The sequence below is a fragment of the Pinus tabuliformis genome, chromosome Q (genome assembly GCF_031772625.1).
Source record: "Pinus tabuliformis cultivar Carrire ecotype Pingquan chromosome Q, CPIR1, whole genome shotgun sequence".
NCBI lineage: Eukaryota > Viridiplantae > Streptophyta > Pinopsida > Pinales > Pinaceae > Pinus > Pinus tabuliformis.
Window position 1 is genome coordinate 637,340,550 of NC_142296.1, and position 15,551 is coordinate 637,356,100.

Genomic DNA, 15,551 nt, shown 5'->3' on the forward strand with positions numbered 1-15,551 from the left:
CATATATCTAGCACGCATGACACTTCTAGACAATGAGGATGCAGTCTCAAAAGATGGTAGGGTAGAAGTAACCAACATATAAAATTTTCTAGGCAGTAACATAACCGTATAAATTTCCACCACATTCTCCCAAGTGGCATTTGTTTAAGACTTTCTCAGCCTCCTCAAGTGTGAAGCACCATCATAAGATCGTATTGATACCACGACGGTAAAGGGTGTCGCCGATAATAATGTTATTTCGGGCTTGGTAACAAATATGTCACTGCTTCGAGTGAGAGGTATTAGACCGAAAAGTATGGGTCAGGAGATAAATAAGGTAATATCCATAGCACGGGTTAGATGAGGAGATCACAAACAATGACTCGCAGGGAATATAATCTTCATATGTAGATTCTGAATTAGGGGAAGGGAGATTGCACATTAGTTCCATGAAAACTAGGGATTTCTTTGACTTGGATTTGATGAACTCCAGGTCGAATTCTTGTAAGATAACAATCCATTTCGAGTACTTGCCCCCCAGAAATTGACATGACAAAATGTATGTCATAGGGTTGCAATCCGAAATGACCATAGTTTTCCGAAGCAAGATGTAATGGCGAAATCTTTGGATGGCTTGAACAACTGCCAAAGCCAACTTTTCTATGTGGGAATATCAAATCTTAGTATCATTGAGATTCTGAATTAGATAGTAAATGGGATGTTTAGTCCCTAAATCATATTCTTGGACCAATACCATTTCTATAGTAGAAATGGCAGCAACAAGATACAAGAAGTAATCGCATTGATAGTCAGGGGGATATAGAAGAGATGCCCGAATCAGTACATCTTTCAGGGCATCAAACACTTTCTGAGCTGTGTCATCCCAATGGAAGGGAACCCCTTTTTTCAGTAAGTGAGTGAATCCTTTGGTCAATTTAGCGTAGTTAGGGACAAACCTTCGTAGGAATTTAGCTTTCCCTTGAAGTCGTTGAAGCTGAACTAATGAAGAAGGTGCAGGAAAATAAATAATTGCATGTACTTTCAATGGATCTATATGAATTCCTTCTTTTGAAATAAAAAAACCTAAGAGTCAACCAAAACTAACACAAAACACACATTTTTGTGGGTTAAGGTGAATATTATAATGTCTACAATGAAGGAAAATATCCCGAAGATGCATCAGGTGATTAGTCCAATGTTTTGAGTGAGCAGGGAGGTCATCCAAATATGGTTGAATGATGTGTTTGATATCATGAAAAGTGTAATCCATGGCACATTGAAATGTGGCCCCAAAATTCTTCAAACCAAACGGGAGTTTCCTATAAGTGAAAGTGACCCAGGGACAAATAAAAGTAGTTTTAGGTTGGTCCGTTGGGAGAATGTTGATTTGATTATAGCTTGAAAATCCATCTATAAATGAATAAATTTTGCAGCTAGCACAATCATCAATGATCTCGTCAATAAACAACATGGGATATTTGTACTTCAGAGCTGCATGATTCACATTCTGATAATCAATGCACACTCGAATGATGCCCTATTTCTTAATGACAGGGACTACATTTGACACCCAATCAGTTAAAGGAGCGTGGTATATGAAACCAGCTCGAAGAAGATTTTCAACTTCAGCCTTAATACCAACAACCTTCTTGGGATGGACCGGACGAAGGTGCTGTCAGATTGGTTTGGAATCAAGATACATGTTAATTTCATGTACAACTATATTTGGGTCAATACGTGGCATCTCCTCATATGTCCAAGAAAAGGCATCTCGAAACTCACGAAAAAAGGTGTGATAAGTCTCGATATCGGATGCAAAACAAGATGCTTCAATGTGTAGAATTTTGACAACACCCGACTTGATGGAAATGTCAAGAGGTATTGTTTCTTTGATATTTGAAAGTTTATTTTTGGAATCAACCTCATGAATGGACACGAAATTCGTAAAAGGTTCAACAAAATTGGGCGAGTATACATCATTGGGGCTATCCTCAATGGAATCAGGTAAGGAGGAATGATGATGATGTTCATCCCACAACACATCATCCGACATCATGAATTCCATAATGCTTTCGTAAGTAGGGAATACACACAATAAAGGATCGAAAGACGTACCATAGTCCAACAATATGTATACCCAATTAAGTGAATCAAAAGATGAAACCACACAAGCCAAATAAATGGCTTCGTAATCTAGATCAACGGGGTTTAGTAGCATTCAATAGTGAAAAAATTGGATGTCAGTTTCATCTGGTAGAATCCATGGATCGTCCAGTATAGTAGAAGGTGATAGCATGTTGATATAGGCTACCACAGATGAGTTGTCAGGAAGGAGAGGAGGAGGGAGTGAAAAGGTTCCCATAAACGAATAGTCCTTCAATAATCTAGATTTTGACATGTTGATATGACTGTAGGGTTTCCCCCACAAGAGGGACACTTCTAGTAACATGTGAATTAGAGGCGAAAAAGGTGAGTTGGTCTATGGCTAAAATCCCGCCTTTATGAGGAAAGGAGATCATTCGGAAGTAAGTTGAAACGACAACATCCATGGCATAAACCAAGGTACATCCTAATAGAAGATTGTAATCAATAAGTTTGTCAATAAATTCAAATTCTATGGACACATTTTTCCCCCTAATTCAACTTACAGGCAGTTCAAAATCCCACAAGTTTTGTATGTTTTCTTGTCAAATGATTTCAATGTCGTAGGTGACTAACTCAATTGAGGAGAACTAATCGCCTTCTAGCAAGACATGGACATAATGCAAGTCAAGGCTCCCTCATCCACAATAGAAGATGAATATTATTACCATGGATGACAACTTGAATTATAAAAGTTAACTAAGCTGGAAGTCGAAGGGTATAGTTTTCATGAGAGAAAACAAGGTTGGAATTTGATGGATCCACATATCCGATAGCTGGAATTAAAAGCCTCTTTTGGGTGGGGCAGTTCTGCAAAACCTCAAGAGTTGACATAACCGATGGAGACTGAGCCAAGTATTCAAATATGTTATAATTCTAAGTGGCTCTTGCACATGGGTTGAAAGATGAGTTATGAATAACGCCCTTTGTAGGTTTGATAGTCAATTCAATGGGAATCGATGACAGGGTGGGATCTAACGAGGATGGTGCTGAACTGGCAGGCTGATCAGTAACCTGGCCATTCAATAGATTCACATTCCCATAATCCTTGTTCGGAGTAGACACCAAAACGTCATATCTCTACTTTGAAGAAGAAAGCATAAAAAACATGTTAGAGGAAGATGGTTCCTAAGAAACCATATGATTCTCTTGATTAAGAAACAAGTTGGACAACACTGCAGGAGTAGTGGAAGACTTAAGAAATTGATTAACTTCAGCACTGTGAAGACAATCATGTGTAAAGTGCTCCTCGTTGGAAATCAAGCAAGGATATCAAGGCTTATGTTTCTCATCAGAAGACTAATTTTTTTGTTTATCCTGCAGAGAGGGATCTTTCTTCTTCTTACCTTTTCCTTTCTTCTTACTTCCAAGTTGTTATTGAGACTTGCCTCTATTATATGAAATGCCATTTATCTAAGAAGTAGAAGCTGCAGGAGGGTGGGATTGAGAGTTTTGAGTAGATACAAGTGGAGCGATACCAGATGGTTTACTTACCGTCTACATGCTGGTAGAACCAATAATGCCATAAAAAACATGAGATTCTTTACTAGGAAATAGAGGAGGAACAATATTCGAAGGTCTCAAAGTGTTTGGTATCTTATCGTAGAGTGTGGTGGATTGGGTATAAACCAAATCCAAATATTGCACACGTGAAATTACTTGATCTTCAATTATGACTCCACCTTTGGAGACATCTTCTATTATAGGTTCCAACAGATATTTGGTGAACCATTCTGTTAGAAATTAATCGGGAACATAGGTTTTGACCAACCGGTGAGGACACCTCCTCTCATGAATGTGATCTGAAATGTGAGTGGAATCCGATTTTTTGAAGTTGGTTAACTGTTCCATTCCAATTTCGTATTTAATGAGAAACTGGAAATGTGTGAGGAAGGTTGTGGCTAAGGTATTGAAATCATGGAATGAAGCTCTGGGTAATTCAATATACCATTTAGTAGCGGTGCCTGTAATTGTTCTTTGGAAAAGACGAAGTCAAATAGAATCATCATTAAGGGAGTTTGATGAACACCATAGATGATACATCATGACATGCATCGACATGTCTTCTCTTGAATTCCCATTGAATTTAGGGATGTCAGAAGGAAATTTAGTAGAAATAATCAGCCACCAAGGCGAATGAGCGATGGGGCCATTGGTGAGCTAAGTCAAATATGGCAACTCGAGAGTGGCCACAAAAGGCAGCTACCGATTAAAGTTCGGTGGAGGATGACCTGGATATGAAGGAATAGCCTGGGAAATAGGTAATTACATTCCTGAATAAGGAGGGTTTTGGTAATAAGGAACCTAATTACCAAAATAAGGAGGGTTCTGATAGCCAGAATATAAGTGACCTTGTTGACCAGCCCCAAGATAACCGTGAATTTATTGGCATTGTAAAGGCACTTGAGGAATACCCTGATAAGGTCTATACTGTTGCCCGATAGGAATTTGCATAGTCCCATGATACAAAAGCTTCGATTGACGTTGTGTCATACCATACATAGTCTACTCTATTGGAATTTGAGGAATACCTTGTGCAAGCGATTGAGATTGTAAAGGAACTTGCAAAGGATGGGTAAGTGGATCCTGAGAGGTACCAGATACTGAAGGAATGGGTTGAGATGCAATTGTATCCCGTACAAGTTGAGTTACATGAATTTGAGCTTGTTGAGCTATAAATTAAGGAATAGGAATTTGAGATTATGGTACAAGTTGGGAAACAAACGATGAACCCAACATCGAACCATGTTGAACGAGAAAATTAGGCTGCCAAACACTAGTAGCTATCCTAGGATAAGGAGGGATATAATAAGGTTGGTTACCAATTTGAGGTATACCAACAACAGGTTTCCCCCTTGCCAAAAGGGGAGGGGATGATGGAGGCAACTGCCCTCCATGTGGAGGGGACCCAACATAAGGATAGGTAGGTTGTTGAAGAAGACCTTTCCCACTAACATAGGGGTCAACCTGTTGTTCAACTATCAGTGTAGGAGGAGAAGGAGCGGGTTATGCAACACTCATAAGAGCAATGCCAGATGGAATTCCCGAAGTAGACGACATGGGAGATTTCCATAAATTGGAAGATGCACTAGAGAAGGTACCAGATCAATATTGATAACCAGGTGGGATGCATAGGCCACCATACATATGTGCCTCTGGTGATGTTGAAAACATAGATGCATAAGCAACATTTGAAGTCTCAACCATAGTGGTAGATGCAGGTTGAGAAGCCATATCGGTTTTGGACATGGTCAATAATCCTAATGTGGATTGCCACATGAAATTCGCGGGTAAGTCAAAAGAACCAGGTAAAGGAGTTTGTTTAGGAGGTGGAGGAGGAAGAAGAGGATGGGTTGAATAAAGGAAAAGTCCCACCAAATGATTAGAAGGACGAGTCTATTCTTGTGGAATCTACTCAATATTCACAAGTCTAGGTGGAAGCGGTTCACCATTGGGGACGAGATATTTAGTAGGCAGATTTGTACGAGACAACGGAAGAGAAGATGGAACACTTGAAGTAATAAGAAACGATGATTGACGCTCCTCAGGTTCAATGACCTTAGGAAATACTTTTTTTGACTCATGAAGGTTAGATTGTATAACTTCAGGGAACAAAGTCTCAGGTAATTCAGTATCAATTGTGTCAGTTTGAACCACAAGAGTAGATGTAATCTTGGGTTTGCTACTGAAGGGGACAGATGATTTTGGTTGATTGAATTCAGGAGGAGGACCAGAAGTAGTTCCTGAGTTTCCCGATTTGGTAGTTTGCGTTATTTTATGCTTCTGACGATGACCAGGAGTAGCCTCTGGTAGAAAAGGAGGCTTATTTTGCATTCTACGTGAACGATGTAGTGGGATATCTTGTTGTTCCACAATGGATAGTAATTTTTATTAACATAAAAATAAATAAATAAAAAAGAGGGAATCTTGGTATAAAGGATTACCAAGCAACCATGAACTACGATATATGCCTTGGCAAACCAAGGATTTAATGTATGAAAACCAATCTGCCAGAATGTTGTGTTTGGTATATCATGATTTACAAGGCGATAGAATTGGTTACCTATTGATTGATAGAAACCTATTGGGGACTTCCAAAATATATGCGATGGTATGTGGGAGTGTAGTCTGTAGTAGTGTTGTCAATGGGTAACTGTTTGATGAGGGCATTCCCATATACTTTACATGTGTGGAGTGCCACTAATATACCCGAAGCTACATGGAGTACGGTCCTATACACTCACATACGTGGAACAAGATTTCATGCCCGGGATGCAATACTGGAAAACAACGACAACTCCTATGTTTAACGATGCCAGAACACATCTCTAGCTTAGACCTCTATGTGTTTGTGTTAATGTTACAAATGCTTCTTAGGTTGATTCAGTAAATTTAAGTTGATCTTGAATTAAGTTTCAGTTTTATGGCTCACCACGAATTCACCTGAATTCCCTAAAATGCAAATCTAGCATGAGGAAATGGAATATTTCTCTTCAATGAAAATCTAGCTAAGGAAGGGAAGAAACATACAAAATGCAACATAGAAACTGCAGCAAACGAGATTCTCAATGAAAATCCCTTTTCATGCAACCATTCCTAAATCAATATGGACGCAGAACCCTATATGCCAATGCAAGATTTTTTCTTTTCACCACACTTAATTTTCAAAATGAAGAAAACTAAGATGCAAATGTTTATCACTGTTTCAAATTCACACTTCATGATGAGTGACTAGAACAACAATTCATCCAAGCGATCAATGATCAAATGAAACAAGTTTGCAAGTGACCTAATGATAAGAACAAAGAAAAATCAAAACCAATTCTTACCAAGGCAATCAAACACACATGCAAACCAAATGGAGGCTCCAGAGAGACCACAAGACACTCAAGACTTAGGGAAGGTCAGCTAGAAGTAGGCTGATCAAATCAACACTGAGAAAACAAGGCAAGTTTTGTGCAAGAACAGGGGTCAACGCAAGTGCAGAAGAGGCACCAGTTCTCTACAACACAGGCATAGAGAGGAATCAAAAGAGGTGCAATGTAGGCACAGGGAAGACCCAAGTGAGGTACAACGCTCTATCAGCAGACCAGAGGGTGAGTTTATCTGGGAAAGAGTATTCCATCACAAAAATTGCAAACAAGACTCAATGTAATCACTTCCTAGTTTTTTTCTTGGTTGATTAAAGCAGCAAAGGTTTATGATAGAGGTAAATCAACACAATGGAAAAAGAAACCACCAAGGGAATACATCGTTCCCCAGTATGGTCGCCAATTTGTTATGCATGATTTATGACTGCGGACAAAAATATCTCTTGTAGGTTTGGTGGCTAACCTAGAACAACATAATGACAAAGGACCCAACATTTTATTTAAAGTAAGTAGACAAGGGGAAGAAACCTACTTGGAATCTGTCGTATGTTTTGCTCCTTCTTTGGCTTGAATGCTCCAATCCTAGCACTAGCTGCCAAAATTAGAACCTAAACAACGAGACAACACAAGCCAAGAAACTATGAGATCTATGTAGCATCATATACCTACAACACAAGCCAAGAAACTATGAGATCCATGTAGCATCATCTATACACTTCATTCAACAGATTGGCGTGGTATTAAAATATATGAAACAATGACATCACATATAGGAAAAAAAGAGAACTCTTTGTATTGATATAAATGGAGTCAGTTACAACCATAAATAGGTGTCAATATTGTAGAAGATATCCTCCAAGTTGTTGAGTTGTCCTTCCTTTATCACAAATTGTACCTTTAATCACCCCAAATGCATGAAAACCTAACTCTCTTCACAACAACATAAGTGTAGAATCACTCTCCAAAAGCCAACCCCTTGCATATGGAAGGCTGTAAAAATATAGAGGAGTGGGGTCAGTTGGGAGTTCTTATCATTTTACGTATCTTTGGATTGAGATCCACTCTTGATGGGAGGATGATATCTAAGGATAAGGGATGGAAACTCCAAGGTAGGAAAGGATAGGATTCTAGAGTTTAATCTAAGGTAAATGGTTACAACAGATCTTGGAAGCTTCTAGAAATGGAGGCTTCAAGATTCTCTCTCTTTTTCCTCAATTTATAGAACCAATGTAAGTGCCAAGAAGGCAACCATTAGGTGATCAACGTAGGCCTCAATGGACCAACCTGTAGGTGAACACTGTTTAGTAAGAGGCCAGGGTGCGTTGCTCCTAAATCTAGCTCAAATGATGCAGTTCAAGGCATAAACTATGGGGAATGAGAGAGTCATGCATAGGGATTTGTGAAATGATGATGTAAAGGGGGAATAAGATGTTGATTGATTCCATAAGGAGTTTGATTGACCAGATGAGACAAAATAGCATATAACAGGTTGGATGGAGATGACACGATGAGAGATGATAGGTTCTCAATGGACACAAGTACCATTCTAGTTCTAGTTCTGACAGACACTATGATCGTCATCATTATCATCGTTATAGGAGGAGTGATAGGGGATATTTTCCGGATGAGTTCAAGAAATCAAAGCCACCTACATTCGATGGGGAAATGAAAAATTCACAGGATGCAGAAGCATGGTTGCTTGTTATGAATGAGTTCTTCAGGTTACATGGTTACTCAGAAAACATGAAGGCCAGAATAACTACATTCAATCTTAAAGGTAAATCAAATATCTGGCGAGAAGATGTAAATAATGTTAGAGGTATTTATAAAGAGGAGTTGACTTGGAGTGAGTGCGAAAGAATTTTCAGGAAGAAGTATATATAAGTGAGATACTATGATGACAAGGAAAAAGAATTCTATGAGCTAAATATTGGATCTATGACTGATGAGGAGTACACTTGCAGATTCTTGGAATTATTAAGGTATGCGCCTTACGTCAAGGAGGAGAAGGCCACGATCCAATTGAGTTTTATGAGCCTAGATCATTGGAGGAGGCCATCCGGAAGCTAAAGCATTGTTATGAGCAATCAAAGCATAGATATGAGACTAAGTCGGACTGGAAAGGTAATGATAAGAATAAAGGAAAATGGGACAAGAAGTGAACAAGACCTTAATATACAAGTAACAACCCGCATAAGAAGTTCAATTCATTTGATAGGGGACAAAGATTTAAGTCTAAGGAGCAGAACAAGGGTGATGGTTGGAAGCCCTTGCCGTGTTGGACTTGTGGAGGAGAGCCTCGTAGGAGAGATTGTCCATAATATCAGGGTGGTAGACTGGAGATCTATAGTGCGCAGGAGGCACAAATAATGGGGGATGTTGGACAAAGTATTCCATGGATCTATGCAGCATTGGAGAACATCCAGGTAAATCACCAGGAATCTATTATCAAGATGGAAAATAAGCTTTGTGATCAAATTGTTTCTATTTTGATTGACCCTGAATCTTAAGAATGTAGAAGGTCGATATCTTAAGAATGTCACAAACTCTTTAACAAGGTCTATTAGTACTAAAAAGTTCTCTTGGTGTAGAAATCAATGAACATTACTACCATTAGTAATTGATTATACATATGTCTTTCCCTTGTCCCATTTTTACACAACATATTGAAGAATATTAGATATGTATTATATCCTTTTACAAGTAAACTTAATCATATTAAAAAATAAAACTCCATTTTTTTTATTATTATTTATTATTTATATTCATAATTTTAAATAAACTTAAAAAAACCTAAAAGAAATTAACTTAATATTGGGAAAAAATGAAATGATACCTTATTATAATATCCAAACTGATTATAAATAATATCCCTTGAATTATAACAATGATGAATTTTTTCCTCCTTTTTCGAGAGAGAAAAAAAAGAGCACTTTTATATTTTGAAATTATGATGAAAAAATGATGAAATTATTATGTCATTAGTTTTCTTCCATTATTTAAGACGTTAGGCATATTGTCTTTTACGAAGGAGTGGGCAATTTTATAATTCATTGGGTGCCGTGGTTTGTTAAATTACCGTATTCCCTTGAACGGTATTCAAATACCGAAAAACGTTATCTTAAATTTTTAAGTTTATAATTGATATCTCAGAAAGACGAAAGAGAAATATTACATATACAAATATTTTTTAATTATATTAAATTATTAAAACAATTGAAAATTTATGATATGTATGAAACTCCCTCAAGTTGTGGTATGAGAGAGACTTTATTAGATACCAATTACTTCAACCATTTATATTCTCTATGCCAACTCCTTGGGGCTATTCAAGTTGTTATTTCAATCTATTTAGGTGGTTAGCATTTGCCTCAAATTTAAGCATAGAAGTAGATGGGTTCCCAAACAAGCATCACCATAATGGTGAGTGAGAGATATTTTGTAATATTTAATTTAACATTAAAAGCAGTGAAGTATTTTATAATTTAGTTTGAAATAAATGTTGTATGTATTTTTGGTTGAATTCTGTATTTTGAAATCCAGATTTAGATGGTTCCTTCTTTCTGAAGTTTTTGTAGTGCCATGCACTCATAATTTTTGTTTATCTCTAAGATCCATGCATTGCTGATTCTGGACAGGAACAGATTTCTGTTGCTTCAAGGCCTCATGCCTTCGCTTGTATCTGGACTTTTATATACTCTTAATATAAATCATGAAGCTTTTTCTTTCTGAAAAAAAAAAAATATTGTATGTATATGAATATGTTAAAAATAAATGAGTGTAAATTTATTTTAATTTAGATAAAATTAATACTTAATATGAAATTAAATAATAAAATAATTTTATTTTGAGAGATTTTATGCTTTTTTATGTTTGATAATTTGGATTTAAATAGAATAATATTCATTTAACTCAATTAAACTACATAAGTGGATTTAAAAAACTCACAACAACTTATATAATACTTATAATTGTTTATTACTTTTATAATTTTAGCCGAAAACTTTTTCATCATTCCACTTGGATGATAATTTCTTTTCCTACTTATTTTTTTTTTAATTAAAAAACCATGGGTTCTTATATAGGTTTGATGTGCTTTATTAAGAATCCTTACACCAAGATATTTACATTTTAAGAAAGAATGTAATATCTTTTTTATTAGGAAATTTTAATGATATAACTTCAAATAATCAAGTTATTATGTTAAACAATGATTTTAATTTTAATAGATATAAAAGAAATTTTGAAGACTTGATTGAGAATTTGTTTGGTATCAAGCTAGTCAAGCTCTATAGTTTCCAAGACCTTATAAATTGTGTAATCAAATGGTCAAGGTCCAACTTTATAACTTGTATTCATGGGTTAGGTAATAGTGTCATGGACTATGTGGTATATGATATCCTTGTATCTAAACATAAAGTAAATTTTGACATTTTAAATGACCATAAGCTCGACCCTAATCATAGACCTTCAACCACAACTCTAAACTTCCCCATCCACAAAAACCCCATCAAATCATATTTTGATAATCAAAGTCACCTTCTTATTTGACATACGTAAAGTTGACATTTTCTTAAAGGATTTAAATATTGAATTAAATTCACTAACTTGTATGGGCAACATCAAAGACATCTATCATAATTTTATAACAACCCTTTTAACTGCCACTAACAAGTTCTTCTTCAAGGTATCATGTAAAAAGATTAACAACACAACCAATGTTTGGTATGATAATGAATGTAAAACTGGTAGGAAATCCATTAGAGGTGCTTCCAATGATTCCTTAAAACTTGATAAGATAAATATGTACAAATCCATTGTTAAAAGGGAAAATAATGTTTTCTATTAATAAAAAGCAACAACATCTCATATGCCTAATTGAGTTTGATCCTCAAAAGTTTCAAAGGCCAATGTCATAAATTTAAAGAAAATAATATGATTCCTTTGAAGGAATAAAATTCTTAGCTTCAAAATATTTGCAAATCCTCTAATGCCATGGATATCATTCCAAACATTCCTATAGTGGAGGAAGTATCTTCTATGGACGACATAGAATTTGGGGTTAAGCAACTTGCAATAAGAAAGCTAAGGACATTGAAAGTTACCAAGCTAAATTTTTAACATTGGAGGACCTATCCTCATCCCTCACATAAATAAGTCTTTAATATAATAGTCAAGATGAGGTTCCCCAAACCTTGGGCACAATGCCACATTGTACCTATTTTTAAAAGTAGAGATAAAAGAATCCCTCTAATTATCTAACCATTATGACTAACCCCATTTTTTCCCAGCCTTATAGAAATATTTTTGAAAGAAAGATTAGCAAATGAACAGAAAGCCCTAAAAAAGAGATAAAGGTCAAGTAGAGGTATCATTCAACTATGGACCACTTTGTTGGATCATTGTGGAGGAGTGTCACAATAATAAAACTAATATCTTGTGTTGTTTCTTTGACTTTAGAAAAGATTTTGACATTGTACTCATGTCCAACCTTTGGAATAGGATGGAAGATATTAAAGTTCCTCTTAAGTTGAGGGTCATTATGGAAAAATTGTACAAGAATTTTATTATCGAGTTCAAGAACATTGGTGGTTGGTCAAAAAAATTTAATTGCAATATTGAAGTCAAGCAAGGTGATCCTTGTCTCCTACCTTTTTTGGTATAAGCATTCACAATTTATAAGACTGCTTGGAAGATGCAATTCACATCATCCATACTCTTGTTGGTATGATAATCATTATTCTTTAGGCTAATGATATTGTTCTTATGGCAAAGGAGTCCCTATGATCTTTGTAAGCAACTAAGAATCCTGAAGGATTTATATTCAGGTATGAGTATGACTATTAATACTGGAAAAACGAATGTCATGGTAATTAATTCCAATTAAATCACCTATGATACTTTGATATATGAGAACAACAACTTGAAGGAAGCATCTTCTTACAAATATCTCAGGGTTCAATATTCACCACAAGCTCAACTAAAATTATAGCATTGATAAAAGGATAAAAGTGGGGTGGAAATCTTATTATGGACATGAAAACAATTGTAAATCAGTGAACATTTTTATTTGGAACAAGAAAAACTGCTCTTTGACACTCTTCTTATTCATATTATTTTATATGGATGTAAAGTTTTGGGATGCAATATCTCTGAAGAGTCAGGGAGAAAGATAGAGTATATTCAAAGAATTTTATTACTTATAATCTAGAAATTTAAGTGAATACATCTTATCCTATCCCCCTCATAAAAGCAAGTTATTCCCCTATTGAGAGCATAGGTAGGGCCAAGTTATTCCCCTATTGAGAGCATAGGTATGGCCAAGTACCTATTATATAAAACAAGTTAAACAACATGGAAGATGGGAGGCTTTCTGAAATTGTTTTAAATTGTAGCCAATACCACCTTCAGCTCAAATAGATATGGCATAAGGATGCCTAATCTTGGTTAAACCAATGGGGAATAAAAGAAGAGATCATTTTGCAAAATAAGGATAATATTAACATAAAATTTTATGGAGAAAATGTGGTGCAGTAAAGAGTTATTGGGTAAAATAAAATGAAGATATTAATATTGTATGGATGTTATCAACCCTATTCTAAAAGATCAAAGTATCTCTATGTTCTACTGAGTGTAAAGAAGAAAAATATCCTTGCTAAAATAAGAAAATTCGCAGGAGCTTCATAGTGAAACTGGGCTTTGATCAATTCTCAAAACTTCTTGGGATGAAAGAGTTTTTCACATTTGTGGCACTAAGAAGGTTGAAGATGAAAGACACTTTCACTTAGAATGTCTCATATATACTAATATGTCCTACATATATTGAGTTCAAATATTAGTTTCAAAATATTTATCACACAACCAACTTTATGATATTTTAACTTAGCAAAAAGTATGGAGATCTTAGAATACTTCTTTTAATATTTTCAAATATTAAAATTTAAAAAAATTCCAAATAACCCTTTACATTTTCAAGTTTGAAAAACCAATTTAATATTAGTATAGGGTAATTGATGGGCCTCCAAATTAGATACAAATTTAGGCCCATCTGACCATCCTTTAGCACATTTAACCTCTCTCTTTTCATTTGATGACATCTTTTTGAGCTATAATGTGTTCATTAGGAAGGTTTAGAGATAATTGTATATTATGTGCCTAAATTATTTATTTTTGCATAATATTGAGATAATATTGAGTAAAGTTTGAATGAGATAATATAGGGACTTATTATTAGCATTATGGCTAATATGTTGTCCTTGATGGTAACCTAACAGATAAAGATGTCAACATTATGATAACATGATCTCATGCAGTTTGGTACAGATGCTATAGATGCTATAAACAGAGAAATGACAGTTCAAAGACATATGGAAGATAAAGGCAAAGTTTGAGAAAGTATACGCAGATCCTATGAAGAAGGATCTTGTACACACGCAGGTACTATGAGTAAAAGTCGCTTACAAAATCTAAGCCATGGTAATCTGGATAGTAGGGGTCATTACCATGGTATTGGCCCATAGTAATTAGAGCTACAACAATTATTTAATCCCGTCAAAGAATACTAACAACATTACCAAAGGATTTACCTAAGGTATTGGCTAAAGCTAAAACTATATAAGGAGATGGAGATCATTATGCTATGTGTGCAAGGAATGAGTTATCTTTGTGTGATCTTATATGCAACAGGTGTGCACCAAGGAGAAAAGAGAAGACTTAGGTCTAAAATTATGTTTACATATATGCTTGATTAACTTACTCGTTGCAAATGTAAAAGTACTTAATAATGATGAATTTGTGATTATTGTGATGTTGTGATAGAAATAAGGTTGTGAAGCGTGAAGTTGTGTTTGCAACGAAAGTTTTCAGATCTATACGTAGGGTTGTCTCTAGATAGTCGCATACATACACAAATTTGGTTCTGCATAGTTGCGTATAAATTTTGCGAATTTATTTTGTATCTTAAGATCTATACACGGATGTTATGCATGGTAGTCGCGTACACACGTTGATATGTTTCATGAATGTCGTGTATATGTTCTAAGGTTTACAGTGCTGATAAATGATGACATTTGATGATTTAAATGTTTTTTGTTGTTGTCTATCGATGAAGTCTTAAAATCATGTTGATATTTGTCCGAGAGTGTTGAATGGGTTGGTTGTTCATGATTGGAATGTTGGTTAGTAATGATGCTATAGTAATTTGTGATTGGTTTAGTGATCTATGATTGACTCAGTGATCTGTGTATGGTTCAATGGTTGATATAGTGTTATAATGATCTACTAATTTAATGTTCAAGTATTCTGAGATTTGTACGCAGGTGTGATACAAAGGAAGTGTTTATATACGCGAGTATGCCTTAGAAAAATAGTGTATAAATTTTGAAGTAAATCTGATCAGGGTTTGTAGTGACAATGCTTGGTTTTTGTGATGGCTATCAGTATATGGCTTGGTATATTTATGAGTGGTTATGAATTGGTATGATTTGGGTATGATTGGTTTGATCTGTTTGGAATGGTTGATTGAGATTCAGTTCAGTGATTGGTTTGTTAATGACATAG